Here is a 20,914-nt window from a genome sequence, read left to right as displayed (position 1 = left end):
AAAAGAGAAAGTGTTGAAGAGGAGATCGGGTACAACAGCCCGAATGTTATATAGGCAAGATGCTTCTCTCTGTAGACATCCTGTACTTGGCTACCATTTCTACCCAAAGCAGAGTCAAAATTCAAAAAAGGACTTTTACTCAATGTAAGCTATTGGTAAAGTAAGAGAGGCTCTACCTCTATCTTCTCCTACTTCACCAAGAGGGCAGAAATTTTCTTTTTTTCTTTTTTTCACTATTTGTATCCCCAGCGCTTAACACCATATAGCAGGAGTTTCATAAATGTTTTTCAACTGACAAAAATAAAAATGGACTTAGGGGATTATCTAAGTCACGGTACATTACATAGTATTGTAGAACTGAACTTGGGCAGCTAGAACCTAAGGATCTTGGATGTATCTGAGAGTCAGAACATGTGTCTGCTATGTATCTCCCTAGAGGGGGCCTGAACCATAATTCTCCTCAGTTCGAGATAAATTTTCTGAGAGTAGAGATACGGGGAAATGGAGGGGGACAGCAGATTTTTTCAAGACTCCCTGAGATTCTTCTATCTCATTCAACCCTATTGACAGCTCAGGAGAATCTAATCTACTCTCATTCATGGTCCTTACACACCTATCAAATTGAACTACTCTTTTTTTTAATAGAGTTTATTTATTTTGAATTTCACAATTTTCCTCCTAATATTGCTTCCCTCCCCCCACCCCCACAGAAGCCAGTCTATGAGTCTTTACATTGTTTCCATGGTATACACTGATCTAAGCTGAATGTGATGAGAGAGAAATCATATCCTTAAGGCAGAGACATAAAATATGATATATAGCAAAATTACATAATAATACAACTTTTTTAAAAAATTAAAGTGCCTAAGGCTGGATTTGAACTCAAGTACTCCTGAGTCCAGGGCCGGTGCTCTATCCACTGCACCACCTAGCTGCCCCTCTCTCTAGTGTTTTTAGTAGGAATGAGTGCTGTATTTTGTCAAAAGCTTTTTCAACATCTATTGATATAATCATATGATTTCTCATATGATAGGTTTGTTATTGATAAAATTATACTAATCATTTTCCTAATATTGAACCAACCCTGCAGTCCTGGGATAAATCCTACTTGATCATAATGTAATATCCTAGTGGTAACTTGCAATCGTTTTGCTAAGATTTTTTTTAAGCTGAGGTATCCCCTGGCTATAATTAGTATCTCATCTAGGTCTCACAGTAACCTGGGAAGTGCAATTTCCACAATTTTACAGAGGCACAGAGAGCTTACAATGACTTGCTCATGGATCTAGTACAGTTAATAACTCAGGTATTTCTGACTCTAGGCCCTGTGTCACTGGCACTTGGGGAAAAGAAAACCTGTGAACCGGCTATTTCCCACTCTTTTACCACTATCCCCATCACTAATCTTCTCTGGGGATTTCATCTGCCCTTTCCTCTGATTTTTAAGCCCTCAGAGACATATACACACACTACCTATCTGGTCTCTACCCCTTTGGAGGGTCTAAATAAAGTATCTATGTTCAGGTTCATTATCAGTCCTCGAATAGGAACTAATTTTTATGCTTTAATTCCCCACCGCCACAACAAGGATGAGACAGCCTAGCAGAAGTATGAGATGGCTCTTCAGGAAGCAGAGGACTCAGGGCCTAATCACAGTTCTCTCCATTTGATTGGTGAGTTGAAGGTTCTGGCAGTTAAAGATATGGGGGAGGGGTCTATTTTAAGAGATGACAGAACAATCAATGAGAAGGAGACACAAGTCAGAAAGAGGTACTCTGGGACAATATAGATAAAATGTCTATCAATTTAGATATGTATTTACAAAGGGGGAGATGGAGAATGAGTTAGTCTCAACTGCTTTGCAATGAGCACACCTAGGAGTTCTCCACAAATCCCCTCAGTAATTCAATCATAGGAAATACCATGCTATGTGTAGGGAAAGAGGGTCCTGGAAGTCTGGAGACCTAGGCTAGAAGCTCCAGCTCTATCAAGTACTAACCCTATGTTCCAACAGAAGTCATTTCACCACTGTGTCAGAGTTTATGGCTCTGAAAAAGAAGATTAATATATGTAACTTAACTATTTTTAAGGTTGTTGTGAAGAAAATACTTTGTAAACTGAAGAGGTATAGATAAATGTAGTCTTTTATAATGATAAATATCCTTTTTTCCTCACAGAGAGAGAAAGTATCAAGCCTCACCAAACACAAAAACTAGAAGTTGACTGTGGAGTAGAAGCCAAACCACCTCAAGCTCATTCTTGAACGCAGGTAGCTATATTTTTCTGTGGGAGATGATGCCACACATCAATAGGTTAAATTGAAAACTGCTTCCCTCTGACAGAAGGGGAGCCCTTAGATCTGACACTGGGGAAGGAAACCTTGCATACATTACATCTTCAGAAAAAACCCATAAGAGTCAAAGGACCTGGCACCTAATTAAGAATAAGATGGCAGAATATTTAATTAGCATTACAAGGATGATAAGGGACAAAAATATTTGCCCTTCTCCTTCAGTCAGGCACCTAGGGGTAGGCAGACAGGTAATCCCACCTCTTAACCACAGACACCCTTTGCCTTCTTCTTTCTCCAGATTGTGTGGGAACTCTACCCACACAAGGTTCTTGGGGTTTGCAGAGTTTTTTCCCTCCCCCTCCCCAGAGAAGTGGTTTCTTTTCTGAGATTTTCCATGTGTGTACAATAGGGTTGTATGAAAGAAAAGCTTCCAGATCATTTTCTTCAACAAAAATAGCAATCACTTTTTAAAGGGCAAACTGGAGTTTATCTTTCTTTGCCACAATACTATGGATGTATATTCTTACCCCCATTTTACAGATATGGAAACTGAGACTCTGAGGGCTGACCCTTGGTTCCAAAGATGATAATCTAGCATCAAAATCTCTCAGATCTGCTTGTTTCTACTGCCCTTCAATGCCTCTCCTATTAGGGATCTTGGAATCATAAAAGCTATGTTAAACTTCAGATCTTTGATTTTGAAGGAGCCTTCAGGGTATTTTGGAATTGGGGGCAGATTGGAATGTCTGAAGAGAGTTGGTGCCCATGCCTCAAACCTCCTTCATACAGACTACTAAGATCAGTCATGCTATAGAATCAGATTCAATTTAACTCTTATTTCAAGGTTTGTGTCCAGGTTGTTACAGAAGTTAGTAAACCATCATACTGGTTCTCAAATTCAACTCTTGAGCCTTTCTCTTGCTCACCCTAATGGACCAAGGATTGGATTCTGGATTTAGAAGATAAAGTGATTCCAGCCCTGGCTCTGGGGACAGTCATATCCGTATCTTTAAAGGTCCCCAGGGTACAATATTTAAATTAATTTTTATTAAAGATATTATTTGAGTTTTACAATTTCCCCCCCAATCTTACTTCCCTCCCCACTCCCCACCATAGAAAGCAATCTGTCAGTCTTTACTTTGTTTCCATGTTGTACCTTGATCCAAATTGGGTGTGATGAGAGAGAAATCATATACTTAGAGAAGAGACAAGAGGTCTAAGAGGTAACAAGATCAGACAAGATATCTGTGTTTTTCTGAATTGAAGTTAATAGTCCTTGAACTTTGTTCAAACTCTGCAGCTCCTTGTCTGGATACAGATGGCACTCTCCTTTGCAGACAGCCCAAAATTGCTCCCGATTGTTGCACTGATGGAATGAGCGAGTCCTTCAAGGTTGGTCATCACCTGCATATTGCTGTTAGGGTATACAATGTTTTTCTGGGTCTGCTCATCTCACTCAGCATCAGTTCATGCAAATCCCTCCAGGCTTCCCTGAAATCCTGTCCCTCCTGGTTTCTAATAGAACAATAGTGTTCCATGACATACATATACCACAGTTTGCTAAGCCATTCCCCCATTGAAGGACATTTACTTGATTTCCAATTCTTTGCCACCACAAACAGGGCTGCTATAAATATTTTTGTACAAGTAATGTTTTTGCCCTTTTTTAATCATCTCTTCAGGATATAGACCCAGTAGTGGTATTGCTGGGTCAAAGGGTATGCACATTTTTGTTGCCCTTTGGGCGTAGTTCCTAATAGCTCTCCAGAAGGGTGGGATGAGTTCACAGCTCGACCAACAGTGTAATAGTGTCCCAGATTTCCCACAACCCTTCCAACAATGATCATTATCCTTTCTGGTCATATTGGCCAACCTGAGAGGTATGAGGTGATATCTCAGAGAAGCTTTAATTTGCATTTCTCTAATAATTAATGATTTAGAGCATTTTTTCCTATGGCTATGAATTGCTTTGATCTCCTCATCTGTAAATTGCCTTTTCATATCCTTTGACCATTTGTCAATTGGGGAATGACTTTTTGTTTTAAAAATATGACTCAGTTCTCTGTATATTTTAGAAATGAGTCCTTTGTCATAATCATAAGTTGTAAAGATTGTTTCCCAATTTACTACATTTCTTTTGATCTTGGTTACAGTGATTTTATCTGGGCAAAAGCTTTTTAATTTAATGTAATCGAAATCATCCAATTGGTTTTTGGTGGTGTTCTCCAACTCTTCCTTAGACATAAACTGTTCCCCTTTACATAGAAGTGACAGGTAGACCAGTCCTTGATCTTATTTGCTTATAGTATTGTTTTTTATGTCTATGTCCTGTAACCATTTGAATCTTATCTTGGTAAAGAGTGTTAGGTGGTGGTCTAATCTAAGTTTCTTCCATACTAACTTCCAATTATCCCAGCAGTTTTTATCAAAGAGGGAGTTTTTATCCCAATGGCTGGACTCTTTGGGTTTATCAAACAGGACTTTAATCATCATCCTGCTTTTACACCTCATCTATTCCACTGGTCTATCACTCTATTTCTTAGCCAATACCAAACAGTTTTGATGACCGATGCTTTATAATATAACTTTAGATCAGGTAGGGCTAAGACACCTTCTTTTCTACTTTTTTTCATTAATCTCCTGGAAATCCTGGACTTTATATTTCTCCATATGAATTTACTTACAATTTTTTCTAACTCATTAAATATTTTTTTTTGGAATTTTGATTGGTAGGGCACTAAACAGATAGTTTAGTTTTGGTAGAATTGTCATTTTTATTGTATTAGCTCTACCTGTCCATGAGCAGTTAATATTTGCCCAGTTATTCAAATCTGATTTAAGTTGTGTGAGAAGTGTTTTATAATGGTTTTCACAAAGATTCTGAGTCTGTCTTGGCAAATAGACTCCCAAGTATTTTATATTGTCTGAGGTTTCTTTCAATGGGATTTCTCTTTCTAGCTCTTCTTGTTTTATCTTGCTACACATATATAGAAATGTTCAGGATTCATAAGGGTTTATTTTATAACCTGCAACTTTGCTAAAATTGCTAATTGTTTCCAGTAGTTTTTTGGATGATTTCTTGGGATTCTCTAGGTAGACCAACATGTCATCTGCAAAGAGTGAGAGTTTTGTCTCTTCGTTCCCCATTCTAATTCCTTCAATTTTGTTTTCTTCTCTAATTGCTGATGCTAATATTTCTTTTTTTTTTAGGTTTTTGCAAGGCAAACGGGGTGAAGTGGCTTGCCCAAGCTCATTCAGCTAGGTAATTATTAAGTGTCTGAGACCAGATTTGAATCCAGGTACTCCTGACTCCAGGGCCGGTGCTTTATCCTATATGCCACCTAGCTGCCCCTGACGCTAACATTTCTAATACAATATTGATAGTAGTGGTGATAATGAGCACCCTTGTTTCACCCCTGATCTTACTGGGAACGTCTCTAGCCTCTCCCCATTGAATATAATGCTTGTTGATGGTTTCAGATAGATACTGCTAATTATTTTAAGGAACAGTCCATTTATTCCTAAACTCTTTAGTGTTTTTAATAGGAATGGATGCTGTATTTTGTCAAAAGCTTTTTCAGCATCTACTGATATGATCATATGATTTCTGATATGTTTGTGTTTGATATAATTGAGTATACTAACTGTTTTCCTAATATTGAACCAACCCTGCATTCCTGGAATAAATCCTACTTTATCATAATGTATTATCCCAGTGATAACTTGTTGTAATCGTTTTGCTAAGATTTTAAGACTTTTGCATCTTTATTCATCAGGGAAATAGGTCGATAATTTTCTTTCTCTGTTTTAACTCTTCCTGGTTTAGGTAACAGCACCATAATGGTTTCATAGAAAGAGTTAGGCAGAATTCCATCTTTGCCTATTTTTTAGGGGTTTTTTTTTGCAAGGCAGATGGGGTTAAGTGGGTTGCCCAAGGCCACACAGCTAGGTAATTATTAAGTGTCTGAGACTGGATTTGAACACAGGTACTCCTGACTCCAGGGCCGGTGCTTTGTCCACTGTGCCACCTAGCTTCCCCTTTGCCTATTTTTTCAAACCGTTTATACAGAATTGGAACCAATTGTTCCTTAAATGTTTGGTAGAATTCACTTGTGTATCCATCAGACCCAGGAGATTATTTTTAGGGAGTTCAAGGACTGCTTGTTGCATTACTTTTTCTGAGACAGGGTTGTTTAGGTATTTAATCTCTTCTTCATTTAACTTGGGCAACTTATATTTTTGTAAATATTCATCCATTTCACTTAGATCATTAAATTTATTGGCATAGAGTTGGGAAAAATAATTTCAAATTATTGCATTAATTTTCTCCTCATTGGTGGTGAGTTCACCTTTTTCATTTATGATACTAGCAATTTGGTTTTCTGCTTTCTTTTTTTAATCAAATTATTCAGAGGTTAATCAAGTTTGTTTTTTTCATAATACCAACTTTTGGTTTTATTTATGTATTCAATAGTTTTTGCTTTTGCTTTTATTGATTTATCCCTTAAGTTTTAGAATTTCTAATTTGATATCGTAGGTCTCTAACTCAATTAGGCAACTACCAAAAAAGTAATAATTTCAACCCTAAACTCAAAGGAAGTCCCAAACAAGCATTATTATCTGCCGATCCCTGGGAAGAGAGGGAGGAGGATCCATTTCTCACCTGGCAAGGCTGACATCAATCAGTTTCAACAGTAGCATTGTGGGAGAAGTAGCCTCTCAGCTCCCATTGCTGTCACCACTCCAGCTGTTTGGAAAAATATTTCATCTTGGGGCAACTAGGTGGTGTAGTGGGTAGAGTAACAGCCCTGGAATCAGGAGGACCTGAGTTCAAATACAGGCTCAGACACTTGATAATCACCTAGCTGTGTGACCTTGGGCAAGTCACTTAACCCCATTGCCTTGCAAAAACAAACAAAAAAAGAAAATATCTCACCCTCTTCCATCTAAACAAGAACAGACTGAAAAAACCTGAAGCACAGTATTTTTCACATCTATACTCACATACTACATCCTATGAAGAAAGTAAGATAATCTTATCCTCTTTAGAAAGAGGATACTAAAAGCCTTAAAGTTTAAAGATTTTGACAAGGTTACTTGCATAAGAATAAACGTAAGAAGTCAGGACTCTTGATAGTCCCCCATCTCCTGCCACCAATTCTGCCACCAATATAATGTTGTTCTTACTGCACAGGCTTCCTACCCTCAGTCTGATAAAAATTCAGTCTAGGAATATGCAGATACCTCCTTCTTTTGGTAAACATGTCTAGTAATTAGTAAACAAATACAATTTAAAATAAGACAGTGATTCTCAAGGACCTTACAATCTTTCTTAAGATATGAAAGCTTTTCTGCTACTACTAGGCAATGAAGGCAAGACATGGTCTTTCTTATATAACCCCCCACAGGCATGCAAACATACCTAGGTTCATCTCAATTTAGAAGGTCATTTAGTGAGAACTTCATTTTCTAAAGGAAAGTGAGTCTTCCTCAGGTTAAGTGATTTGTCCAAGGTCATACAGGTAGAAAGAGAAGGAAGGTCAGAATACAACTCTTCCCATTACACGGCCTAGGCTCTCTCCAGGATAACACTATGCTTCCTCAACATTTCCAATGTTAGGTCTATTACTATATACCAGAAATAAGGGACCACTGCATTTCATAGGACTTGGAGCTAGACAGGACATCAGAGGTCATCAATTTTCAAATGAGGACACTGGAGACAAGAGCAGGGAGTGAGCTATCCAAATTTATACAACTAATAAAAACTAACAAAAAGTTAGGATTGGAACTCGGTTCTTGGCAGTCCAACTCCAGTGTTCTTAGTATTAAAACCCTCTGCTATTTGAAGCAATCAAAACATTAAACAGTAGTTCACAATCCTGACCTAGACCAATTGAGTCCCCCCATTGTTTTAGAGGCTAAACTTTTTTCTTCATCTAAAGGACTCTCCCAGTCTAGAGAAGGACAGTTAACTTCACAATTTGGTGCATAGGTCTGTTTTCCTCCCTCAGACCCCTTTCCCTATTTCTCTCCCTAATATTTCCAAGTCCACTTTTGAAATCAGGAAAAGGTTCATTGATTACCACTATCTCCACCCACCACATATATTCACCTCACTTTCCCTACCAGAAGGTTATTAAATCTGACTAAGATTAGAGGTGGAAATGTGAATGGATTGGAAGAGAGAGGGCTCTGGGCTGATGTAGTGCTACAGACAAACCTTCCTGGAATAATAAACTCCAGTCCATTCAACATTCAAAATGATCTTAAAATGACTAATCTGAACAAGTCACCCATTACCACACGCTCATCAAACTCCAACTGCTCCCTATTATCTCAGAGACCAAACATAAAATCTTTTTATTATCATTCAAGCCATTCATAACATGTTCCCTACAACCACCAACCTTTCCAGTCATTTTACATCTTATAGAAACTTTCCCATTATCTGATCCACATACTTTGCCATTCTGACTTGAAGAGAATGAAGGCTTGTACTTTCATTGCCATAGTTGAATTCCAATCTAGATATTACTTCCCCAGTGCAGTTTGAAAGAGTCATTATTCTGAGATGTTTACTTCTGATCATCTTTGCTATCCATCTCTACTCCCTACTCTGGTCTAGGGCAGGAGAACTGACATAGGCCAGGATAGAAAAGAACATTCCTGACATCACCCCAAGTAGGTGGTATTATCAATAACAGTGCTCATTAGGGTAAATTCTTGACTTTGTATAGAAGAGGGAGTAGGGTCAAGGAGTATTTTCTTCTCTGATTAAACTTTTCTAATCAGTGAAAGAATTCTTCCTTCCCAGATGGCAATTTAAAGGTTTCTAGCAGAGGGGTAGTGCTGCTCCTTTTAGAGGGGTTCTGGAAATGTAAGAGGGGGTTAGATATGAGTGGAAAGGAGGAGGGAAGGAAAGACTTCTGCTCCTTAATTCCCCAGCAGAGACATCCCTTCCTTTGGCCCCTTTGCAACAAGGGATGGGCCATGGTGCCTTTCATTATTATTTTTCTTCTGGAAGGATATGATTTCTCTCTCATCACATTCAAATTAGATCAATGTATACCATGGAAAGAATGTAAAGATTAAGAAACTACCAGTGGAGGGGCCTGGGGGAAGGGAAGCAAGTTTAGAGGAAAAATTGTAAAACTCAAATTAAAATATTTCTTAGAAAAAAGTTATTATAACAAATTATACATCGGCTTCACAAGCTGCAAAAAGTGTTAATGTCACCAAAAAGGACAAGAACTCCTGGTTTAGTTTCTATCTTTGAAACCCTTGTGGTTGTCTAATCTTACTTTGTTTTTTCTATACCCTGATGGGGTGGAGGGTGTGGTTTTGCATGAAGAAGGGAACAGTAGAAGGACTCTATCCATTGAGCAGATGAAGTTGGGAAAGGCCTAGTGAGGTTCAGTGACTTGAATGTTGGCACACACCACTTTGGCATGGAGAGAATCAGGGGAAAGTCTCCAGTTGCCCAAAGGACTAGGATAAAACTACATGGAAGTTTTGCTAGAGGGAGGACCTTATGAAATGGACTATGGGATGGTCTACTTTTTTCAGGAGAATCTCTGAGTACCCCATGCTGTACATACAAAAAGTCCCATCTTGGAAAACTGCGCTCATTGTTTGAAGTGCTGAATTGAAGATGTAGACTTTGTAGAATTTCTCCCTATGTATCTCATTCCTTATTGCCACGTACTCATATTTCAGATCTTTGATCTAACACAGTAAGCCACACTTGATCTTGGTATCCAATTGCCCAGGAAGCCCTCCTTCTTTCTCTGGAGGCTGAGAATGAAATAACATGAAGGTCAAACAAGAAGTCCTAAATCCAGGGAAGATGGGATAAAAGGGAGTCAAATGTGCCGGCAAGTACAGTGACATTCCTAGCAGCCCAGCTGGCTAATCACTCCACGACTATATGATATTTTATTGTTTCAAGAGCAGCGAGGGAGGACAAAGAAGAGTAATGGACTGATCCCCTAGACATATTGCCTTGACTGCTCTGGAAAAGGTCTTTCATTCTTTGGATAAAGGGGAATATCTATTGTCTACTGGTGAGACTTTCTCTGCTAGTATCTGCCCCAAAAGGTTGTTTCTGCTTGAGACCTGACAGGTACCTAGAGGGCACAAGACCCTATTCATGCTTCTATATTATGTAATCTCAAACCATTAGTCTTCATATGGTATGTTCAGGTTGGATTTATTGTAGTGTTGTTGAAAGAATTCCTGACTTGTGAACAGAGAACATTTGTTTGAATTCTGACTCTGCCACTTACCAGAAATGTGACCTCATGCAAGTCACTTAGCTTTCATGCTTTGCCCAGATATTTTGAAATATTTTTCTCCAATGCAGTTAAAACCTAGAGTAACCAGCGAACATACCAAGATCTAACAGGTGTAGCCACTCTGGAGGGCAATGCCATGGACAAAGAGGATCTGGGTATTTGGGTGTAATGACATCTCAGCCAGGGCCTGTCTTGTAGTGAGTGCCCCCTATGTAGACCTGAAGCACTGTTGTGAGGTTCAAGGTTAGTGTGCTTTTCTTGTATGAGCAAATGGACAATTAATTTCCATTTCCCCTAGTTCCAGATGATGCATGACAATATTATCCTTCATCATTTTCTGCCAGAAAAAAAGAATAGAGGAGTTTGGCAGAAACTTTTCCAAAACAGAGCACTTCCAATTCAAAACCTATGCTTTATTCTCCTATTCTCTAATCACTTTCTCTGAATAACAAACAATCCAAGATGAATTTTGTGGGTTTGGTACAAAATCAAAATCTATGGAGGATATTGAAATGATGACCAAATGTGAAAGAGGTCCCTCCCTATTATGGATGTTGGATTTTTTTTTAAACTTTTTTATTTGTTTTTACAAGATAATGGGGTTAAGTGACTTACCCAATGCCATAGAGCTAGGTAATAATTGTCTCTGACTGGATTTGAATTCAGGTACTCCTGACGCCAAGGACGGTGCTCCTTCCACAAAGTAACCTAGCCGAACCATATGGATGTTATATTTCAACAAATTGTCTGAGGCAAACTGAGGTATCCCTGTTCTCTCTCCTGAGGGAACATGGCCAAATCTCAACCTGATCCATGGTGCTATAACCTTCCCTTCACCTTCAGTGTTCTACAGGAAGGAAACATGATGACCCTTCTTCAACTTGACAGAATAGAAAAATGAGATGGTGACAGCCAATGAGTTATTTACTATACTCACTCCACCATCAGAATCATCCCTTCCTTTAACCCATTTCACTCTTAACCAGGAATGTAATTAGGTGGGCTCTCATAAAGGTATTGTGTAGAAGAGTTCAGAAGAATTATGTCAAAATACTTGGGTTCCCTCTAACTCAGGACCTATTAAGCTAGAGATATGGAGATATTTCAGGTGATTCATAACTTTAGATTAGGGGAAAATGACACCTTTATTTCACTATATGCATTTGCTTTCCTTTGGAATAATCTGCATTTTATTTTATAATTTAAATCTTTATTAGGGCAAGAGATTCATAGTCTTCATCAGACTGCCAAAGAGGTCAATGACACTAAAAAAGGACAGGATTCCCTGGTTTAGTTTCTGTCTTTATAACCCTTTTGTCAGATTAATTTTTGTTTTTTCTGTACCCTGATGGGGTAGAGGGTGTGGTTTTGGGTGGAGAAAGGAACAGTAGAATGACTCTCTCCATTAAGCAGATGAAATTGGTTAGGGTCTAGTGAAGTTGAGTGACATGAATATGGCCCCACACCACTTTGGCATTGAAAGAATAAAGGGAAAGACTTCAACTGCCCAAAGGGCTAGGACAAAACTGCATGGAAGTTTTGTTAGAGGGAGGACCTTATGAAATGGACTATGGGATGGCCTACTTTTTGAGGGGAATCTCTGAGGCCCCATTGATGTATGTTGAAAAAGTTCCATTTGGATTCTTGAAAACTGTGCACATTGATTTTCATTTTGAACTGAAGCTGTAGACTTTGTAGAATTTTTCCTCAGGCAACTTTTATCTTATTGTCTGGTAGTCAGATGTTTGACCAAGCTCAGTCGGTCTTGGTGCCCACCTACCCAGGAATCCCTGCTTCTTATTCTGGAGGCTTAAAAAGAAATGGCATAGAGGATAAATGAAAAGTCCTATATCAAGGGAAGAGGGGACAAAAGGAAGACAAATGCACCTAGAATTACTCTGACTTTCCATGCAGCCCAGCTGGCTAGTCCTTTCCCGAATTCATGACTTTTTGTTTCAAGGACAGTGAAAGATGTGGAGAAAGAAGAGTAATGGCCTGTTCCCCTAGACGTATTTTCCAGCCTGTTCTGGAGAAGGGCTTTCATTCTTTGGATAAAGGGGAATATATCTTGTCTGCTAGTGAGACTTTCTTGGCCCCAAAAGGTTATTTATGTTTGAGACTTGTTAGGTATATCTAAGGCACAATACTCTTACTCATACTTCCATATTAACTAATTTCAAACTACAAGTCTTCATATGGTATGTTGATATTTATTTTTTTTGTAGTGCTGCTGAAAGAATTCTTGTCTTGTGAACAGAGAACCTGGGTTTGAATTTGCACTCTGCCACTTTCTACTAATGCAACCACAGGTAAGCCACTTAAGCATTCTTTCTTTGCCCAGGGATTTCAAAATTTCCTTTGCCTATACAGTTAAACCTTAGCATCAAGGGAGACCACTGGATTTGTAGCCACTGTGGATGGCGATGCCACTGTCAAGGAGGATCATGTCACTGAGTGCAATGACATCTGGGCTAGTGACTTTCTTGTAGTGATTGTCCCCTATTTAGATCTGCAGCAGAGTCATACATTTCAAGGTCAGTGTGCCTTTCTAGTCTGAGCACATGGCCTTCACATTCTCCATAGTTTCCCAGTCTGCCAGGTGACACATCAGATTATTATCCTTCATCATTTTCTGATTGTAGAAAAGAACAGAGAGAAATCAGAGTATTTCCAATTTAAACTGTAACCTCTCCTCTTCCATATATGTATCTCTTTCTCCAATGTAAAAAAAAACATTAAAAAGCCAAGATGAATTTTGTGGGTTTGGTACAAAATCAAAATCTTTGGAGCATATTGAAAAGATGAGAATTGTATTTCAACAAATGTTCTGAGGCAAAGTGAGGAGACCATGTTCTCTCTTCTGAATGGTTTCTACATTTCAAACCCTTGTGTCTATCAAATTTTACTTTCATTTTCCTGTACCCTGATGGGGTAGAGGGTGTGGTTTTGAGTGGAGAAAGGAACAGTAGCATGACTCTCTCCATTAATTAAGCAGATGACTTTAGGTAGGGCCTAGTGAGATTCAGTGACTTGAATGTTGTCACAAAACACTTTGGCTTGGAGACAATCTGGGGAAAGTCTTCCACTGCCCAAAGGGCTAGGATAAAAACACATTGAAGATTTAATTGAAAAAGGGCCTTGTGAAATGGACTATTGGATGGCCACCTTTTTCGCGGGAATCTTTGAAGCATTCTTGCTGGACTTTTAAAAAAGCCTCATTTTGATTCATGAAAACTGTGCTCATTTATTTCCATGTTGAACTGAAGGGGTAGACTTTGTCAAATTTCTCCTCTGGTATCTTATTCCATTTACTTGGTAGTCACATTTCACATCTTTGAACAAACCAGTAAGCCTCAGATGGTCCTGTTGTCCTACTGCCCAGGAAGCCCTCCTTCTTTCTCTAGAGGCTGAAAATGAAATAGCACGGAGGCTAAATGAGAATTCCTGAATTACGGCAAGAAGGGACAAAAGGGAGTCAAGTGTACCCAGAAATGCAGTGACTTTCCTAGTAGGCCAGCTGGCTAGTCACTTCCTGACTGTATGACATTTTGTTTGATTCAAGGGCAGTTAGGGCTGAGGAGAAAGAAGCTTAATGGCCTGCTTCCTTAGACATATTTTCTGGCAATTCTGGAGAAGGGCTTTCATTCTTTGGATAAAGGGGTATATCTCTCGTCTCCTAGTGAAACTTTCTCTGAACCAAAAAGTTGTTTCTGTTTGAGATTTCTTAGGTATGTCTAGGGAACAATACCCCACTCATGCTTCCATATTACCTTATTTCAGACTATCAGTCTTCATATGGTATGTTCATGTTTGCACACACGTACAGATTTCAAAACTGATAAAGTCAATTACTCATTGGTAGGCCAGGCTAATAATGATAAAAAGGACAATTATACCTAAATTAAATTATATATGCAGGGTTATATCAACCAGACTATCAAAAATATATTATAGAACTAGAAAAAATAGAAATGAAATTCATCTGAAGAATAAAAGTTTAAGAATATCATGAATAAATAAAAATACAAATGAAGATCTAGAACTAAAACTACATTATATACTTATATATACATACATATGAAGACATAAGTTTTAAATAAACTATTATAATGAGACAATCATCAAACTGTTTAGTATGACTAAGAAACAGAGAAGTATATCAGTGGAATGGATTAGGTACACAAGAAACAATAGCAAAGGACTATAGAAATTACAGCTTGATAAACACAAAGACTCCAGCATCTGGGATAAGAACTCATTGTTTGGCCAAAACTACTGGGAAAACTGGAAAAGAGTATGCCAGAAACTAGACTTAGAACAACATCTCACATTCTATAGCAATGTAAGGTTGAAATGAGTATAAGATTGAGAGATAAAAGATGGATGCCCCAAGCAAATTAGGAGGAGGAATAAATATTTTTGTCTGTCAGATTTATGGAGAGGGAAAGAATTGAAGATCAAAACAAGAAATAGAGCACTAAATAAAATGTAAGATGGCTAATATTGATTGCATTAACTTAAGTTTTTGCAAAAAAACCAATCTAACCAAGATTAGATGGAATGCACAAAGCTAGGAAACAATTTTCAGTTAGTGCTTCTGTTAAAGGACTCATTTCTAAAATATTTGGAGAATTGAGGCAAATTTATAAGAATACAAGTTATTCCAGTTCTAACTGATGAAAGGATATGAACAGACAGTTTTTAGATGAAGAAATTACCCATTTTAGCTCATAAAACACTTAATCATACAAGAGGTGGTCTTCTACCTTGGTTTGTGCCTCAAAGTCAGAATTATATTGCATCAGCTGTGAAACTATAGTTGTATTCTGGCCATAGGTAGCATAGTGAAACAGAGTGCTGTTGCTGAAGGTATCTGCAAGCTTAGGGTTTGCACCATGCTTCTTCCTGCCGATCCTGTACTGCCTGTCAAAATCATATGGAAAAAATGCTCTAAATAACTATTGATTTGAGAAATGTAAATTAAAACAACTCTGAGATACCACCTCTCACTGATCAGATTGGTTAACATGACAGAAAAGAAAAAGGATGTTATAGAGGATATGAGAAAACTGGGACAATGATGCAGTGTTGGTGAAGGTGTGAACTGAGCCAACCATTCTGCAGAGCAATTTGAAAGCAGCTTCAAAGGGCTAGAAAACTTTGACACAGAAAAACCTCTCTTAGGTCAGTATCCTAGAGATCTGAAAAACAGGGAAAAGACTGACATATGCAATAGTATTTATAACAGCTCTCTTTGTAGAGGCAAAGAACTGGAAATTGAGGGAATTCCCATAAATCAGGGAATAGCTAAAGAAATTATAGTTATATGAATGTGACAGAATACCACTGTTCTCAAAGAAATCATGAGCCAGTGGATTTCAGAAAAACCTGCAAAGACTGAGTGAAATGATGTGGAGTCAAGTGAGCAGAATGAGGAGAACATTGAAGAATAACAGCATTGATGATGACAGATTTAGTTCTTCCCAACTGAACAATGATCAATGATGATTCTAAGAGACCTGTGATGAAAAATGATATTTACATTCAGAAAAAAGAGTTATGGAGTCTGAAGGGCAGGTAGATAGCACAACAGATAAAGCACTGGCCTTGGAGACAGGAGGACAGGGGTTTGAATCTGACCTCAGACACTTGACACGTGACACTTAATACCTGTGTGACTATGGGTATATCATTTAACCCTGATTGCCTCACATCCAGGGCCATCTTCAATAGTGCTGATTCATATCTGACCACTGGGCCCAGATGGCTCTGGAGGAGGCTGATGGCACTGGGCCCACCATCCCCACACTCAAATACAATTCATGTGCTTGCCATGGCATCATCTCCCTGATCTCATGATTTTCTTTCAGAGTGAAGGACAAAACATTATTATGGAATCTGAATGCAGATAAAAGAATGCTCTTTCCATATTTTCTATATATTTTTTATCATTTCTGGTTTTCCTTTTATTCTAATTCACCTTTCACAATATAACTAATATGGAAATACATATAACATTATTGTCCATGTATAATATATATCAAATTACTTGCTGTCATAGGGAGAATGAAAAATGTGGTAATGAATGCTGATATCTATCTTTACAAGTAATTGAAAAACATTTAAATTTAGATTTAAAAATTGAAGAATCAGAAGACCCTAAAACTCCTATGTTAAAAAAAAAAAAGAATTCTCTACCTTGAGATTAAGTCATAGAGTAGGCATTGGCCTAAATCAACTGAAGGCCTTAACTCATTAGGAGTTCCAACGAGAATGTAATCTCCTCCCATGTTCCCCCAAGATTCCAAGGTCCAATGAACTTTGACTACAGATTTATTTTAAGTTCTTTTCAATATAAAATAATTACAGGAATAGATGAATTATAAAATATGTGAACTGGAAACCACCAGGTTGTCCATTTTAGCTCACAAAACACTTTATCATATAAGAGATGGTCTTCTACCTTGTTTTGTGCCTCAAAGTCACAATTATATTGCAGCAGCTTTAAAACTATAGCAGTGTTCTGGCCATAGGCAGCAGAGCGAAGCACAGTGTTGTTGTTGCAGGTATCCACAAGCATAGGGTCTTTAAGCAGCATAGATATACATTCCTCCTGCTGACCTTGTATTGCTTCTCAAAATTATATAAAGAGATCCTGTAATATAAAATTTAGTGTACTAAAATATCATTAGTGATATTTAAATAAGTTAGAAGATAGAAATCAAAATGAATTTCATTGACCAGCAGTCATTCATTAAAGGTTTTCGACCTCCAAGGTCACGTGGGTTCAGGTGGCATTTTCTCTCCACTAGGGGAGTAACAACATCAGGATATCCATAAACAGAAGCCAAATGTAGAGGGGTCTTATGGAAAGAAGAGAGCCATATGATAGTTCAATAATGTACTACCAACCATCAAAGTTGTACAATTACATATTAGTATAATTTCTAACATAAAAGGTATTGTTATACTTATGCCTGAACTGTAACTCACTGCCATAATAAATAAAAACTGCCAATATGGTCTCCTGAAGAAATACAAAATATGCATTAGCTCTTACTACTAGATATATGCTCACTAATGTTAAAGCTTTCCCCTGCTGGGTCAAAATATAAAGACTTTTTTTTTTAATCAGTAGCAAATCTCAAAACCCTTCTTTTTTGTTCAATCATTTCAGTTGTTTCAACTCTTTTTTTTTAGTTTCTTAGTTTTTTTTTCTGCTGCCTATGGCCAGAACACTGCTATAGTTTTAAAGCTGCTGCAATATAATTGTGACTTTGAGGCACAAAACAAGGTAGAAGACCACCTCTTATATGATAAAGGCAATGGGGTTAAGTGGCTTGCCCAAGGCCACACAGCTAGGTAATTATTAAGCATCTGAGGTTGGATTTGAACTCAGATGCCCCTGACTCCAGGGCCAGTCAGTTCTCTATCCACTGGGCCACCTAGCCGCCCCATGTTTCAACTCTTTAAGGACCTCATCTCAGGTCTTCTTGGCAAAGGTACTGGAGAAGTTTGTCATTTCCTTCTCCAACTCATTTTAGAGATGGAAAAAAAACAAGGCAAACAGGCTCAAATGACTTGCCCAGGGTTACAGTTAGTGTCTAAGGACAGATTTGAACTCACATAGATGAGTCTTAAGGACAAATGGTCTAGCACTCCATCCACTACTCCCAGCAGACCATCTACTAAGAAGTAAGGAAGTTATGATATGTCCTGCGGGCAGGATTATTCCCATAAACAAACTCATGTATCCCTCAAGTAATGAATGTGCAAATATTCATCTATTGTGTATTCATCTTTTCTTGTTCTTCAGGAGTCCCCTTTTGCCTTCTTCCAGAGTGTCTAAGACTTATTTGTTCCCCAGACTCCTAGCTGCAATAGTGATGGCTTTTTCATGTAGCCTGGGAAGAAACTACTTTCTAATTAAGAATCACTGTGGGGGAGAGGGAGCGCCGGGCCACCGCACCATGGGGGCCCCACTGCCGTGGCTGCTGCTGGCCGCCGCGCTGCTCTGCGCTCCGGCCGCCTGCGCCACGGGAAGCAAAATTTGGACGATCATAGATGTTTCTGACCATAAAACACTCCTGACCTGTAAATTGAATCAAAATTCAACACAAATTCAGGGTCATCGTTGGCTGAAGGGTGACAAGTTGTTGCAAGAGGATTCGTCGAGTAGTCCAGAAACACGGTATGAGGTTATGTCACATGACAAAACCGGGGAATATCAGTGCGTCTTTCTTCCAGAAGTTGTTGGAAAGGCTGACCTACAAGTCAAAGGGCCCCCAAAGATTGTGGCGAGCAAGAAGTCCGAACACGGGAATGAGGGAGACACGATAGTTCTTACGTGTAAGAGTACCTCATATCCTCCTGTCGATCACTGGAATTGGTCCAAACTATCTGAACCTGGAAGTTATAGGAACATTTTAAATGTTAGTGAAGGGAGGATCATCATAATTGAGACCCCTGAAAAAAACAGAGCTGCACGTTCAAGCTGCAGATTTGGAGACGGATCCTGGAAAATCCATCTGCAAGGGCACCAACTCTGAGGGCTCTGATTCTTCTGTAATCACCCTGAAAGTCCGTAGCTGCCTGGCGGCGCTCTGGTCCTTCCTAGGCATCATCTCATTTTCATCTGTGAGAAGAAGAGAAAGCCCGATGAAATCATAGAAGCTGAAGTTGCACATGATGAGGAATGGTGGTTCTACCCCAATGAAAAGCAGCTTGTCTCAAAATGACAAAGATAGACAAAATGTTCATCAGAGAAATGCCAAGTGAGCAAAGAAGGTGATTTCTGATGAAACTCTCACCTGGATAGATTTATGTTTGTGTCTGTGCATGTGTGTGTGTGTATGTGTGTGTGTTTGTGTGTATGTCTGTGTGTCTGACTGTATATTTCTTTACAATGTAGCATGGAGTAAATTCCTAATGTACCTTGCAAAATCCAATTGTCTTCACTAAAGTACAGCAAACTAAATTGTAAATTCAAGTACTTTTTAAAATTGTTGGAGGCTGGTTTTTTATGTTTTTTTGATTTTTTTGTTTGCTTTTGTTTTCTCTCTATATTTTTGTCCCTTGGGCAACAGTCAGTCTGATCTCTGGCTTCAGTCCCTGGGGATGTAGGGTAATTGATTTCACGATCTGCATGCCTGTCCTTGTCTGTATTTCTGTACCCTTGTTCTGGGCGGTGTGTCACAGAAGTGGGGAGAGTGTTTTCTTGGCAAGATAAGAGCTTTCTTTTTTTAGAGGCTGGTTGCCCATAATGGAAAAGATTCCACAGCAGCTGGCCCTATGTTCGAAAAGGGGAGAGTGTGTACTATTATGTTGTCTGGGAGAGAGTCCAGTGGGTCAAAGATAATCTTCTGCCCAACTAATCCAATGAAGTGGCTTTAAAACATGAGTCCTGCCAACTGCCTGTCCCAAGTGAAAGTCACAAGTATTTCTTGCTCCTTGCCTTTCTTAGCTGTTCCAAATGACCTTTTCTGTATGACATGATCCAACCTCTGTGGTTAAGAACAAAAGGCAGGCAATGAGCTACAAAGACCCCTCTCATGTTCCCTGAATGTTCTCACTGGCAGGGTGCCCACACCCTGCAGAGTCACCCACACCCTCAGCTTAACAGCCAGGGGCATCTTCACATTCATCACATGTTCCAAAACTTCACAGTCTTTCCTTCCAAAATACCACCTTCCAGCTAGACCAGGGAAGAAACAGAATCTGAAATCCAACAAAGGTGATTGTGGTGATGACCAGCTACACAGACTTATTAGTATCATTGTCATATTATTAGCTCAGTGGAGCCAAGCAGGCAGTAGGTGACAGGACTGTTCTGTTTGTGTAGACTAGATTTGCATATAATGTGCACAGAACTGGCAGCAGAGAAAACCTATTCCATTTGAAATGATGGCTCCTCATCCCTCTGTGCCCCAGGAACTGGGGGACATCAGTACATGGGAGGTCTGTGCTGGTTTCTGGTGGTCCCTTGTATTTTGAGAAACCTTGTCTGTTAACATTTCATCAATAAAGACATTTTCCATTTTTCAAAAAAATAAAATCAATGTGCCAAAACTCTACAAATATTATCTCATTGGATTTTTGCAATAACTCTGGGAAGGAGGTGCTATTATTATGTTCATTCATGGTAGGGGAAACTGAGACCATAGAGGTTAAATAAGTTCTCAGGGGCATACAAAGTTTCTGAGGTAGAATTGACCTTCCAGTTTCAGTACCCTTTTCACAGTTTAAAAAAGGTTTTCACAAGACAACACTGACTTAAATTAATAAATAATATATTATGAATATTTTTGCATCTCTTGATACTGAA

At 38.7% G+C, this 20,914-nt stretch overlaps 1 pseudogene; it reads left to right on the top strand.

The window, feature by feature from the left end:
- The first annotated feature begins 2,182 nt into the window (after window positions 1-2,182).
- On the top strand, window positions 2,183-19,600 carry LOC141504154 (basigin-like; annotated as a pseudogene).
- The last annotated feature ends 1,314 nt before the right edge of the window (window positions 19,601-20,914 follow it).

This window comes from Macrotis lagotis, unplaced genomic scaffold (assembly GCF_037893015.1).
Source record: "Macrotis lagotis isolate mMagLag1 unplaced genomic scaffold, bilby.v1.9.chrom.fasta BILBYCTG445, whole genome shotgun sequence".
Lineage (NCBI taxonomy): Eukaryota > Metazoa > Chordata > Mammalia > Peramelemorphia > Peramelidae > Macrotis > Macrotis lagotis.
Note: the sequence above shows the minus strand (reverse complement) of the source record. Positions and strands in the feature narration are given on the sequence as shown.